The following is a 12,207-nucleotide window of genomic DNA, read 5'->3' as shown; positions in this document are numbered from 1 at the left end:
TATATCACCCTTTGATGCAGGTTAACGTGCCTTGATGCAAGCAGGTGTCTCTTGTTGTAACTTACATTGCTAAGGTTCCAAGTCACTATGATGAGACATTTTATGATTATAATACCTGTAGGTTGCCAAGTATAACAAGGTTTGGAGAGTGGATGTTCCTGTCTTGCTTTTTTAGTCTGCGTTTTGGCAATAACAAAAATGGGCTAACGTTCAAACAATGATTCCAGAAAGGAGGAATAAATATCAGGACTTGTTCCACAGTCCTGATACTGTATGCTGGCCAATCTACGATGTATCTATCAAGAATAAATATTATTATTATTGTTTATTTGTAAAGGGCCAACATATTCTTCAGCGCAGCACAGAGGGGGCACAGAGTGACATCAATTCCATAAACATAATGACATATAAATAAGGACAAATCAAAGCAAACAGATATGAAGGTAAAGGGGATAAAGGGCAACTTTAAAACAAAAGTGACCGCTCATTGTGGGATAGAATATGCCTCAGAAAGGAGAATGGTCTGGCTGCACATCTCAATCTATTAAAGCTGCCGTTCAAGCAATATCCTGCATGTGTGTTATTTTTTAATAAATCAGTTCTGTTTAAAAAACAACAACATTGAAAGACCAATTTTCTTGTATTCTATTTTAACAAGCATGCTTGTTCCTATAGCAACCATTTACATTCCCCATATTTAAAGATGTCGCCAAACTTCGCCGATCAATAGACGGAGAACGAATTGACCGGCAAATATACAGTTCTTTAGGTAAGTAGAGATTGCCCACATGAAACTATTGAAGTAAAAAAAAACGGGAGCTTGAATTGCAGCTTTAAGGTTGGGGGCTTGGATGCTAGGTGGTGTTTGAAAGTATGGAGTTTGGTCTCGCCACACAGCTGGTACCAATAGGGTTGGGGGAGGAGGTTGATGTTAGAAGTATGACAGATAGGCTTCCTTAAAAAGGTGCGTTTTGAGAGAGTTTTTAAATGTCTGAATGCTGGGGGAGTCTCTGATTCTACACTGGCGACACACTTTATTGAAGTGTGGCCAGTTCCGCAAGCCGGGAGATTTCCCGGCTTGCAAGTGGCAGCCCCTCGGCGTGCCGCGCGTCTCCAATGCACGGTCACGCGTCATCGGGTGCCTGCGCCCCCTGCACGCGCGTCCAGGGCTCCCCGAGGGAGCCCTGGTGTCCCGCGATGTTGGGGACGGCGGCAGGAGGTTCCGGGGGACCCGGCGGACCCGGCAGCGGTAGGGAGAGCGCCCCGATCGGAGGGCGCTCTTCCGCTGCTTTGGCGCACGCCCGGCACCCTCCGGCGCGCGCCAGGATACTGCTGCGGCCGAGAACGGGCAAATGCTCGAATAAACTCGGCCGCAGCAGTATGTGGTAGAGGATTCCAGAGAGAGGGGGCAGCATGGGATAAGTATTGTAGGTGGGAGTGAGAGGAGGTAATAAGGCAGGAGGAGAGGCGGATGTTGTGGGATGAAAAAGAGGGTGTTGCAGTGATATATTTGGGGATGAGAGCTGAGATGGAGGGGGGATGACAGCGTTGTTGAGAGATTTTTAAGTCAGAACTAGGGTTTAAAATGTTATTCTAACGGATATGGGAAACCAGTGTAGGGATTCGCATAGTAGAGCGGGGAGTGAGGAAGATGAAGTCGTGGAAATGCTGAGAGCATAGAAAACCGGAATATGTGGGATAAAGAAGAAAAAATAGTGCAACTCCATATGACAGAGTGAGTGTAATTATTACATTCTCACGAATTGTGCACTCACAGTGTGAAGGCAGTAATCAGGCAACAAATCCCAAACGGGCTCTCAGCATGTTACTCCCCAGAAGATACTCAGATGTAGTCATGAGCTGTAGTGTATGTAACAAGAAGAGGAGACAGAAGTATAGTACAGATTGCAGCCACAATGTATTTAAATTGAGGCAAATGCAAGACAAATACAGACTCACATTTGAAACCCTCACACAGGGCATTGTACGGTTCGCAAGACAGTCCCAGGAGGGTAGGTGTGTGGTCTCTCGGTCGGCGGGACTTGTCTGTACTCTCATACAGGGGCTGTTGCGCTGTCAGCTCCCCTTGGAGTTATCGGAGTCTCCACTTCCTGCCTCGTGACCAACGCAATGACGTCGACCCCTCCGGATTACGCATTTCCATGACTACTACTTCAAGAACCCCGAAGGAAGGTTCAACTGGGGTAGAGCTGCATTGACCGGTTGGGTTTTCTATCACATCTATTTTTCAACTTCACTTTCATTGTTTTTTTACTATTATCAATTATATTATCATCACCATCTTGAGTGACTTCACTCATCTGACACGGTTTATGTCTTTTTCACTGTGTATCTCATTTTGAATTTATATCACAGACACCACTAGAGTGCCGGACGAATATCTGTTCACAGTGAGGAAGATGAGTCTGGTAGTAGCGTGTTGGTTTGATTGGAGTTGGGACAGGCAGATGAGGGAAATGCCAACTAGGAAAAGGTTGCAGTAGTCGCGGTTGGAAAGAATAAGTGAGTGAGTTAGGATTTTAGTTGCGTCATGAGTGAGAAAAGGGTGTATCCTAGCAATATTTCAGAGGTGGAGGTGGCAGGGCTTAGTAAGGGCTTGAATGGGAGGAATGAAGGAGATGGCATAGGCAAAGATGAGATTGTGGTATTATTGAGAGTGAAGGAGGGTGTGGGTGTAGGGGTGACAGTAGAAGGAGAACAGATTAATTCTGCTTTGTGCATTTTAAGCTTCAGGTAACGCGTGGGATAGCCAGGAGGAGATTGTGGATAGACAGTTGATGACACGAGATATGAGAGGGGGGAGAAGCATTATCTACAGTAGTTGTATAATATTTTTCAATGGCTAAGTACAGGCATACCCCGGTTTAAGGACACTCACTTTAAGGACACTCGCGATTAAGGACATATCGCCCAATAGGCAAACGGCAGCTCACGCATGCGCCTGTCAGCACGTCCTGCACAGCAATACCGGCTCCCTACCTGTACCGAAGGTGTGCGCAAGCGGGGAGACTATAGAGCCTGTTACAAATGCGTTATTTACATCAGTTATGCACATATATGACGATTGTATTACAGCACATACATTGATAAGTGGAAAAAAGGTAGTGCTTCACTTTAAGTACATTTTCACTTTACATACATGCTCCGGTCCCATTGCGTACGTTAATGCGGGGTATGCCTGTAGTTCTCTCCTTGCAGACTGAATGTATGTACAGTATGTATAGCTTTATTTATATAGCGCCTTGCAGATACATAGCGCTTTACAGCCCTGAGTCCCTGCCCTGAAGAGTTTGCAATCTAAGTGGTAATTAGGGGGAACTTAGAGACAGAAGGAGGGTTTATGGTAAGTGCATCTGCAAGGGGTCAAGGTAAGTACATCCAAGATGTGTAGTATCAGCCAGCAGAGCTCCCATATGCTTCGTTAAAGAGGTATGTTTTTAGATAGGCGTTAAAGGTGGAGAGAGAGGGTGCCAGTCGGATATTGGGGGAAGGAAATTCCAGAGGTGTGGGGCAGTGAGTGAAAAAGGTTTTAGGCTGGGGAGGGCTCTAGATACAAAAAGGGTAGACAGAAGACATCCTGGAGCAAAACGCAAGAGTCGGGCAGGTGAATAGCGAGAAACTAGAGCTGAGATGTAAGGAAGGGGCAGAAGAGTGTAAAGCTTTAAAGTGAGGAGGAAAATTTTGTAAGTGATACAAAGTTTAATTGGAAGCCAGGAGAGACTCTGAGACAGATTTAAGAGAGTGTAAAGTGATTCTAGCACCAGCATTTAAGATAGATTTTAGGGGAGACAGGGGAGAGGCAGGAAGGCTGGACAGTAGAAGGTTACAATAGTCGAGATTGGAAAGAATGAGGTCCTGCATTAGAGTTTTAGCAGTAGAGGGTCAGAGCAATGGATGTATCTTTGCAATGTTATGGAGGTAAAAACAACAAGTTTAACTACATTGTGAATGTGAGAGGAGAATTTGAGGGAGGAGTCAAGGCAGCGTTCTTGTGATATCGTGCTAGTGATACTGGATGTATGATAGTACTGCCAACCGTAATGTAGAAGGGGCAGTAGGACCAGACTTGGGAGGAAATATGAGGAACGTCATCTTGGATATGTTAAGTTTGAGTCAGCGGAGGGCCATCCAGGATGATATACTGTAGCAGAAAGACATTATGAGACTTAGGACTGTACAGCATGTGTAAGGTTAGAGGTTGAAAGGTACATTTGTGTGTGTCATCAGCATAAAGGTGATATTGGAACTATAGATAAGTGATAAGGTCACCTAGATAGTGTGTAAACAGAAAAGGTCCCATGTCAGAGCCATGGGGTACACCACAGAGAGATCGACAGAGGAGGAGGTGTTAGCAAATGAGATACTGAAAGTACGATGGAGGGGTAAGAGGAAATTCAGGAATGAGCTCTGTAACGGATACCGTGTATGGTGGATGTGAAGAAGAAGAGCATGGTCCACAGTATTAAAGGATTCAGAGAGATCAAGTAATATGAGCAAAGTGTAATGACCTTTGTCTTTTGCAGCATGGAGGTCTTTAGTTATTTTGGTAAGGGCTTTTTCAGTGGAGTGAGCATTGCGGAAGCCAGATTTTAGGGGGTCTAGAAGAGAGTGTCTTGTGCAAAAATGGAGCAAGTGAGAGACCGCGATCTGGGGTCTGCAGTAAACTTTTTCCGGCACGGGGGAGTGGCAAAAACGGGTGGGGGGGCATGGCCATTGAGCCCGGGGAGAGGGATGGAGGAGTTTGTGGGTGAAGGAGCAGGAAGGGGATTTGTGGGTGAAGGTCCGCAGGAGGGGAGGTTGTAGAAGTTGTGTGTCCGGGAGGCTGTGGGTCCGGGAGGAGGGGGATAGATCGGGCCATCTACTTTGCTCTTGCACACTTCCCTCCCAAGCCGCCTCTCTCCCGTAGCTCCCCTCCTTCCCTCGTCATTGGCTCCCTCGCGTACCTTGTGACGCGTCAGCGCTTCTGATCACCAGAGGCTTGTAGCTCCGGCTAGCTGACACATCACAGCACGCAGTGAGTCACGTCGAAGGAGGCAGCGGGGACCAGCAGACTGGAGGCAAGAGACTGGTGGCTCACGCGCGGCAAGGGGGCCTCAGCCTTACATGCTTTAAGGAGGTGGAAAAGATACCAGAATGGAGGGAGGAGTTTAAAATACGTTACATAGGTAACCCTCCTTACCCGGCTCTAACAGAGGTCACATCACCCCACGTCTGGAACAACCTACCGGAGACTACCAAAAACACTTCCAATCTAATTAATTTCAAGGCTTCAGCTGTCTCTCATTTTAATCTGGTCTATAACTGTTACATACGTCCATAATCATATTATCTTTAACTGTCCATGAAATGTCTGTAAATGTAATGTACAACCTCTGTTCATTTAATGTAACCGTGTATTGTCACCATAACTCTGTGCTCAGAACCTACTTGAAATGAGAGGCAACTCTCAATGTAATTATTTCCTGGTATAACATTTTATAATTGTAAAAAATTGTTTCAATGAGTTATGTACAATGGCAAGTCTCTTAGACTTTTGCAGGGTGCTGGATAGGTGCAGGCTGGGTGTGGATGGAAATATGGGGCCATTTAAATGTCATCCTTTTCAATGTGTAACTACTGTAAGTCATGCACATCCACTGGATAGGACCCGAAACTACCAGGGGATGAAGTCCCGATAATTATTATTTGCAATGAGTTTTGTTAAGGTACACCATCAATGTGTTTTAGATGGTTGCTAATAAAGCACCTTTTTGTTTTATTAAAGTTCCTTGCTTTATTAGCAACCATCTCAAACACTTAACATGCATTGATGGTGTACCTTTACAAAACTCATTGCAAATAATAATTATCGGGACTTCATCCCCTGGTAGTTTCGGGTCCTATCCAGTGGATGTGCATGACTTACAGTAATTACATATTGAAAAGGATGACTTTAAATGGCTTTGAGGGAGGCTAAGATGCAAGGAGAACCTGCTGAACGGAAATGTTCAATGTGAACGCAGGCTGCAGTATAGGCAAACCTATGAAGACAGCGGTGGTAAGGCTGCGATAGGGGCAACTCTATGAGACCAGGACAATTTGCATCTCTCCCCAACAAACTAAGATTTCCTGTTCCTTTAACCGGCGCTATCTTAGAAGGGACATGTTACTAACTGGAAAACAATAAAGATGAGAGGACACATTTTAATACAGATTCCTAAACACACATACCTATGTACAGGACACACAATGAGGACCCCAGTCAAAACTCTGCAGAACCTGCTTCTATGGGTAGCTATATACCCTTAAATTGTCATCATGCATCACATCATGGAGAGGGGAGTAAATTGAGTGAGCCCACACAGTTAACTCCTTTATAGGAATCGTAGCCATTCAAAAGGGGGCTACGCATTTAATGATTTGGCTTAGTTCTGTGCTTAATCGACAATTTTGCTGTGAATTTATTTTAATGCTTAAAACTTGTAATTCTTTAAACACGTTACTGATGAGAATATAGCGTTCATAGCGTTAGTGTTGACGGGTAAAATAACTTACTTGTGCAACCATATCTATTCCCCTAAACCTACATTTGCTAAAATTTTGAAGCAGGATTTAATTATGAGTATATTCATCCCTTTCCCATAATGTACAGTACAGGTGATATTTGCTATAGAGTATCAGTGCTTTTCTTCACTTTAATGGTGGTCTCTTTAAGAACCCAAGTGAACTACATGTAGCCATGATGTAAAATGGCTGCAGTCATCTCTCCTGCTGACAGTAAGGCCTGGTAAGTTATGGGCATGCCAGCAGTAATCATGGAGGTTTGCCCTCACACCCTGGTGAGGTGCCCTGTGTATGGATGGGAGTGGTCACAGGCCCTGACTCCACAGTTAGTGATGTCAGAGTTGTGTCAGCCCCCAGATGATACATAAGGCACAGCACTGATCAAAAGTTAGGCAGTAGAGAGTAAGAGTGTGTTTGCTGAGTTATGGAGGAGGAGTTAAGAAGCTGTTAGAAGGACAGTGTTTGCAACTGTGAACAGGGACCTGGTCACAGGGGGATATCCCTGCGGGGATAGGGAATCCCTACATTAGGAGGACTATACCTTTCAAAGGGAAGTACGGTGAAAAATGGAGGGCTAAATTCACCCATTGTGGAGGGCAGCTGGCCCACCGTGCTAATAAAGATGATCCTGTTGAAATATACTCTCGTGTGTAATTGTGGAGTAATTGCACCGAGAGAAGCACCACAGAGGAGTTCCTCACCAGGACCATCCACAAGCTCAAGCTGGGATCCTGATGAGATGGAGGCGCAGCACTGGATATAGGTAGGACTCAAGTACACTACCTCAGCTGCCTGTCTGGGTTGGCAATCCCCAACACAACATCATGCGGGAGACTCAGGAGTCCTGTTGCCAACAGGTGCACCACCAGACATCACACTGTAATGGGGACTGGTTAGACCACAGGGGCCAATATGAGATTGGGTGGGTCAGGCAAGTTCAGAAAATCCGTTACATACAGTATCGTGGTGATAGATGTATTAGGTTCAATCTTTGTGACTGGTGCGTTAATAAACTAAGGCTAATGGGGGGGGTGTTGGGAGGGGGTATATTGGATATAACGTGGAGTGTCAGCTTCTCTGACATGGATGAACAACTTCACAGTGTACTGAATAAAGACTTAAAGACACACAAAAGACAGATGGTAAGGACATTATCACAGGTCTCAAGTCTCAGTTTATATCTAAAATGATATGAAAATACTTATACATGTCGTATTCTGTTAAAAAGAAACCATTTATTGAGATTTAACCCATTAAACATATCACCGAATGAACCTTAGTTTGGTCCTACCCGGAACTGTACCTTTTATTATTGAAATCAATGGCTACATTGGCTGTAACTCTACTACAGTAACTGTTACCCTTAATTACCGCACTACAGGGTTAAATAAAATTGACAGGTTACAGTAAAAAAAATATTGTTGTAACATTTCCAGTAATCCAAAAAAAAAGAACCAGAAGGGACATTAAGGCAGTGGGTTGATTTGAAAAATGATGGAGGTCGTTCTCAGAACTTAAAACAAAAATATCCAATGCTACATCTAGTTGGATCTTGCTGGGATTGTGTGTTCATTCGATTTCAGAACTTGCAGGAAATTATGAAAACAGGTGAATGCTAGTGTGCCGTGTGTGCGTGTGTGCGTGTGTGCGTGCGTGTGTGTGTACGTGTGTACGTGTGTGTGTGTGTGTGTGCGTGTGTGCGTGTGTGTGTACGTGTGAACGTGTGTGTGCGTGTGTGCGTGTGTGCGTGTGTGCGTGTGTGTGTGTGTGTGAACAAGAGCTGCATAGACTATAAATAATGATTCTGCAAATATATGTATACATTTCTGACATACATACTGTACACATACGTACTGTGTGTGTAAATGACATGCATATACATATACTGTAGATCTAATCAATGCTTTTCATCATCACTTCTATTGCATAAACAGTTCATAAGCTTACGCCACACAATATGCATAGAGTGCCCCAGGCCATTTCTTATAATCCTTTAATGCAGATATAAGGGCCAGATAGTTATTACTCTCAGCCACTGAGATCATTGGTAGTTTAATACTAATATAAAACATATATATATATATATCAAATAAAAATATTACTTATGAGCACATTCTTAGGCCGTGCTTATAGTGCTGGCGACGCGAATACGCCCGAAAACAAACGCATTGCCGGCGCGTGCGCTTATAGTGCACACGACGGCGACAAGCGACGGAGCGACGGCGACCAGCGATGGAGCGACGGCGACAAGCGACGGTGCGAAGGCGCCGTCGCGAAAACCCGCCGCCGGCAAAATGTGATTTTTCAAGGGCCGTCGCGTCACGTGACAACCCTTAAACAAATCAAATTGCGGGAATCCCGCAATGCGGCCGACCGGCGAAAGATAACTTTCGCCGGTGGCAACGGCGACGGGTGACGTCACCCATCGTATCGCCATCGCCATCGGCGGCACTATAGGCAAAGCCTTAGACTCTTAGACAGGTGTGCAACCCTGCTTTTCACCATTATCACCTAGCATACAATGCTTCCACTGCGGTAAGGGATTCTGGGAAATGACTTGCAAATGAGTACATTGTGCCACATTTTGCCTTAAATCCATTATTACATGAAACCCTTAAGCCAATGCTCGCTGTTTTAAACACAGCTTTTAAACACAACCTGGGATCAGATGCAAAGCCAGTTAATCCACTCACAGACAGCTTTTTTGTTTTGAAACTGCTTTTATTATGCAGTGAATCTTTACAACAAGATCCAAACAATACATAAATATTCTCCAAAAAAAAAACTGCGACGTGAACAACGGCGCAGTGCATAACCCGTACATCTCTCATACATTTACCTTTATGAATATTTTCCCAAAAGTAAAAAAAAAACTGTGACATGCACAACGGTGCATTACCTATACATAATAGTCCTCCTCCTCCTCAGGGCCGTCAATGATGTAATAGTCTTTGAGCAGGCTGTGAATCAGCTTGCAACAGTCCTGTACCGACATCCATAAAGTTTGAGTATATGTATATATGACATGAATTGAACTAAATGCATGATATATGTATACTGTAGGTAATGCACTGTGCGCTGTTGATCACGTCGCAGTTTTTTTCTTTTGAAAAATTATGTATGTATTGTTATTATCTTGTTGTTAAGATTCACTGCATAATAAAAGAATTTTCAAAACATAAAGCTGTCTCTGAGTGGATTAACTGGCTTTGCATCTGATCCCAGGCTGTGTTTAAAACAGTGAGTATTGGCGTAAGGGTTCCATATAATAATGGATTTATGGCAAAATGTGGCACTGTGTGCTCATTTACATGTCATTTTCCAGAATCCTTTGCTGCAGTGGAAGCACTATATGCTAGGTGATAATGGTGATAATGGTGAAAAGCAGGATTGCAGACCTGTCAAAGACATGTGAATGTGTTCACAAGTAATATTTTTATTTGCTATATGCTATACAGTGGAGGGTTTTCAGTCACATTTTCACCCACCATAACCTAAATAATATATATATACACGCATGCACACATGCACACACACTATAAATTACATAGGAGCCAATTTTTAGGAGCCAACAGTTTGTTAAGACCCACCGGTCAGTGGCTTTGTGTCACCGTGTGTGTGTCAGTGTGTATCTATGACGCACTGACACACATACACAGACAAACACCACACAAACTGCGACATAGACACACACACAGACATACACTGACAAACACACACACACTGACACACACAGACAGACACAGAGAAAGACTCTCACGGATACTCACTTCTCCCCCTTCCACACTGTGAATACAGAGCAGGGGTGGGCGAGTCCAATTTGTGTGCTTCTGCTTACAATATCATATATATATATTTATATGTATATACCCACACAGTATATACATTTATTATGATTTTTAGATTCATACGACTTTTGTACCACAGACTATGTTTTCCACTAGTGACAATTGCATTAAACACATTTGTAGGTTTCATCATTCTAGAGATATTTGATCTGAAAATGAACACCTTTGAATGACCTCGTTCACAACAAAATCTAACAATTATAGGAAATGAATGTTATGACATAAAATTAGGGAATGTGTCAAAAAGGCAAAAGAAACACAATTTGTAAATAGCTGTGGCATGTGACACATTTGGAGCTTATGTGCTGAGCTTATATTTAAATATTTTTTATGCTAAAAAGTAGTACAAACCTTCATAAAATATCAGTCTTATATATGAAGGTCATTATGGGAATTTATACATATGACCCATAATTTGGTTTTTGAAATTATTTTTGACTCGTTATTTCATGTTGAATTTAAATTAAAACAGAATTATGTCCATTTTTAATGTATAACTAATGTTAGTAAGTATAAATTATAAGTACAGTACTATGTTATTTACAATAGCTATGAAAATAATACATTTAGTGTAAACAGACATTTTACAATTGACACCAGGTTCAACTGGTGGACAATTTAGACCCACAGGCCGACTTTTATTTCAGGCCCAGTGCCTACCGATAGGTAATACTGCAATTATACTGTAGAGGGTCACAATCGGGCAGACCTGACAAGGGCCCCCCTGATAGGCTGTACTTACCCTCTTAGGGATTTTGCTGCAACAGTTCTCTACTGATTAGATACTAATTATTGTTCTTATTGTAAGGACAGTGGACATTGAGTACCACTTTGCTAGTCTCTGGTAATCTTCCAGACACAGCAAGTGAAGGGGCTTATTGTACCCACTCACCCTTCTATGTATCCAGGACACTGATGTAGGGTTTGTACTACAGGATACACACTTTTGTTTAATGATCGTTTTAACCACCTTTATTTTCATTGGATATTAATAAATACGTTATTTTTAACTTATTCAGAATACATCCAGTGTGATTGAGTGCCCTTACTAGGTTACGTTTTCTTTGTGTTTACAGTGGGAATGAGTCAAATGAGTAATGTCTCCCATCAATCTGGCCCCAAAAACTATTCACTTAACACACAAAAATATAAAATAGCAAAATGTGTCCAAAAATTTAAATACAGCACTCTCTACAAAGCGTGCAAACAGTTAATTCAGAGCCGAAGCATTACTTACTAAATATATATGTCTACCTCTAAAATTTGACAGCCTAACATCTATTTTCCCAAGATAAACAGTTATCTGTCTTTTGCACCTGTTACCCACGTAATTTGTGGTATGATTTGATTTGTCTTATTGCAACAATCCCATATTTGTACCTGTTTTTATTCACAATAGATGTCATCACATGATATACTAATTTTTAATAAAGTCCTCCGACTAAGTGGTGACCTGTTTGTCCCCTCTCTCTGGGATGCACAAGGGATAATTCAAGAATGTTACCGTTTTCTTTGCTGCTGACAGCCCATGATCTGGCTATCGCCCCATGCATTTCAACCGACACATATTTCACTTTTAGTAGGCCATCTGTGATACCCCCACTGCACCCCCGTTCCTTCCCACTGCTCTCCACTGCTGCTCCACCCCCCATCCCCTCATTAACAGTAACATTACAGCATCTCTTTGTAGCTCAGCACAGGTACAGGGAGGTTCTTGGTCCGTCACAAAAATTCCTGTATTTTTACCATCATTTCGAACCTCCCTCCCCCAACCTAACAATCAACTATAGTTAGC

The sequence above is a fragment of the Ascaphus truei genome, chromosome 3, assembly GCF_040206685.1.
Source record: "Ascaphus truei isolate aAscTru1 chromosome 3, aAscTru1.hap1, whole genome shotgun sequence".
Lineage (NCBI taxonomy): Eukaryota > Metazoa > Chordata > Amphibia > Anura > Ascaphidae > Ascaphus > Ascaphus truei.
Note: the sequence above shows the minus strand (reverse complement) of the source record.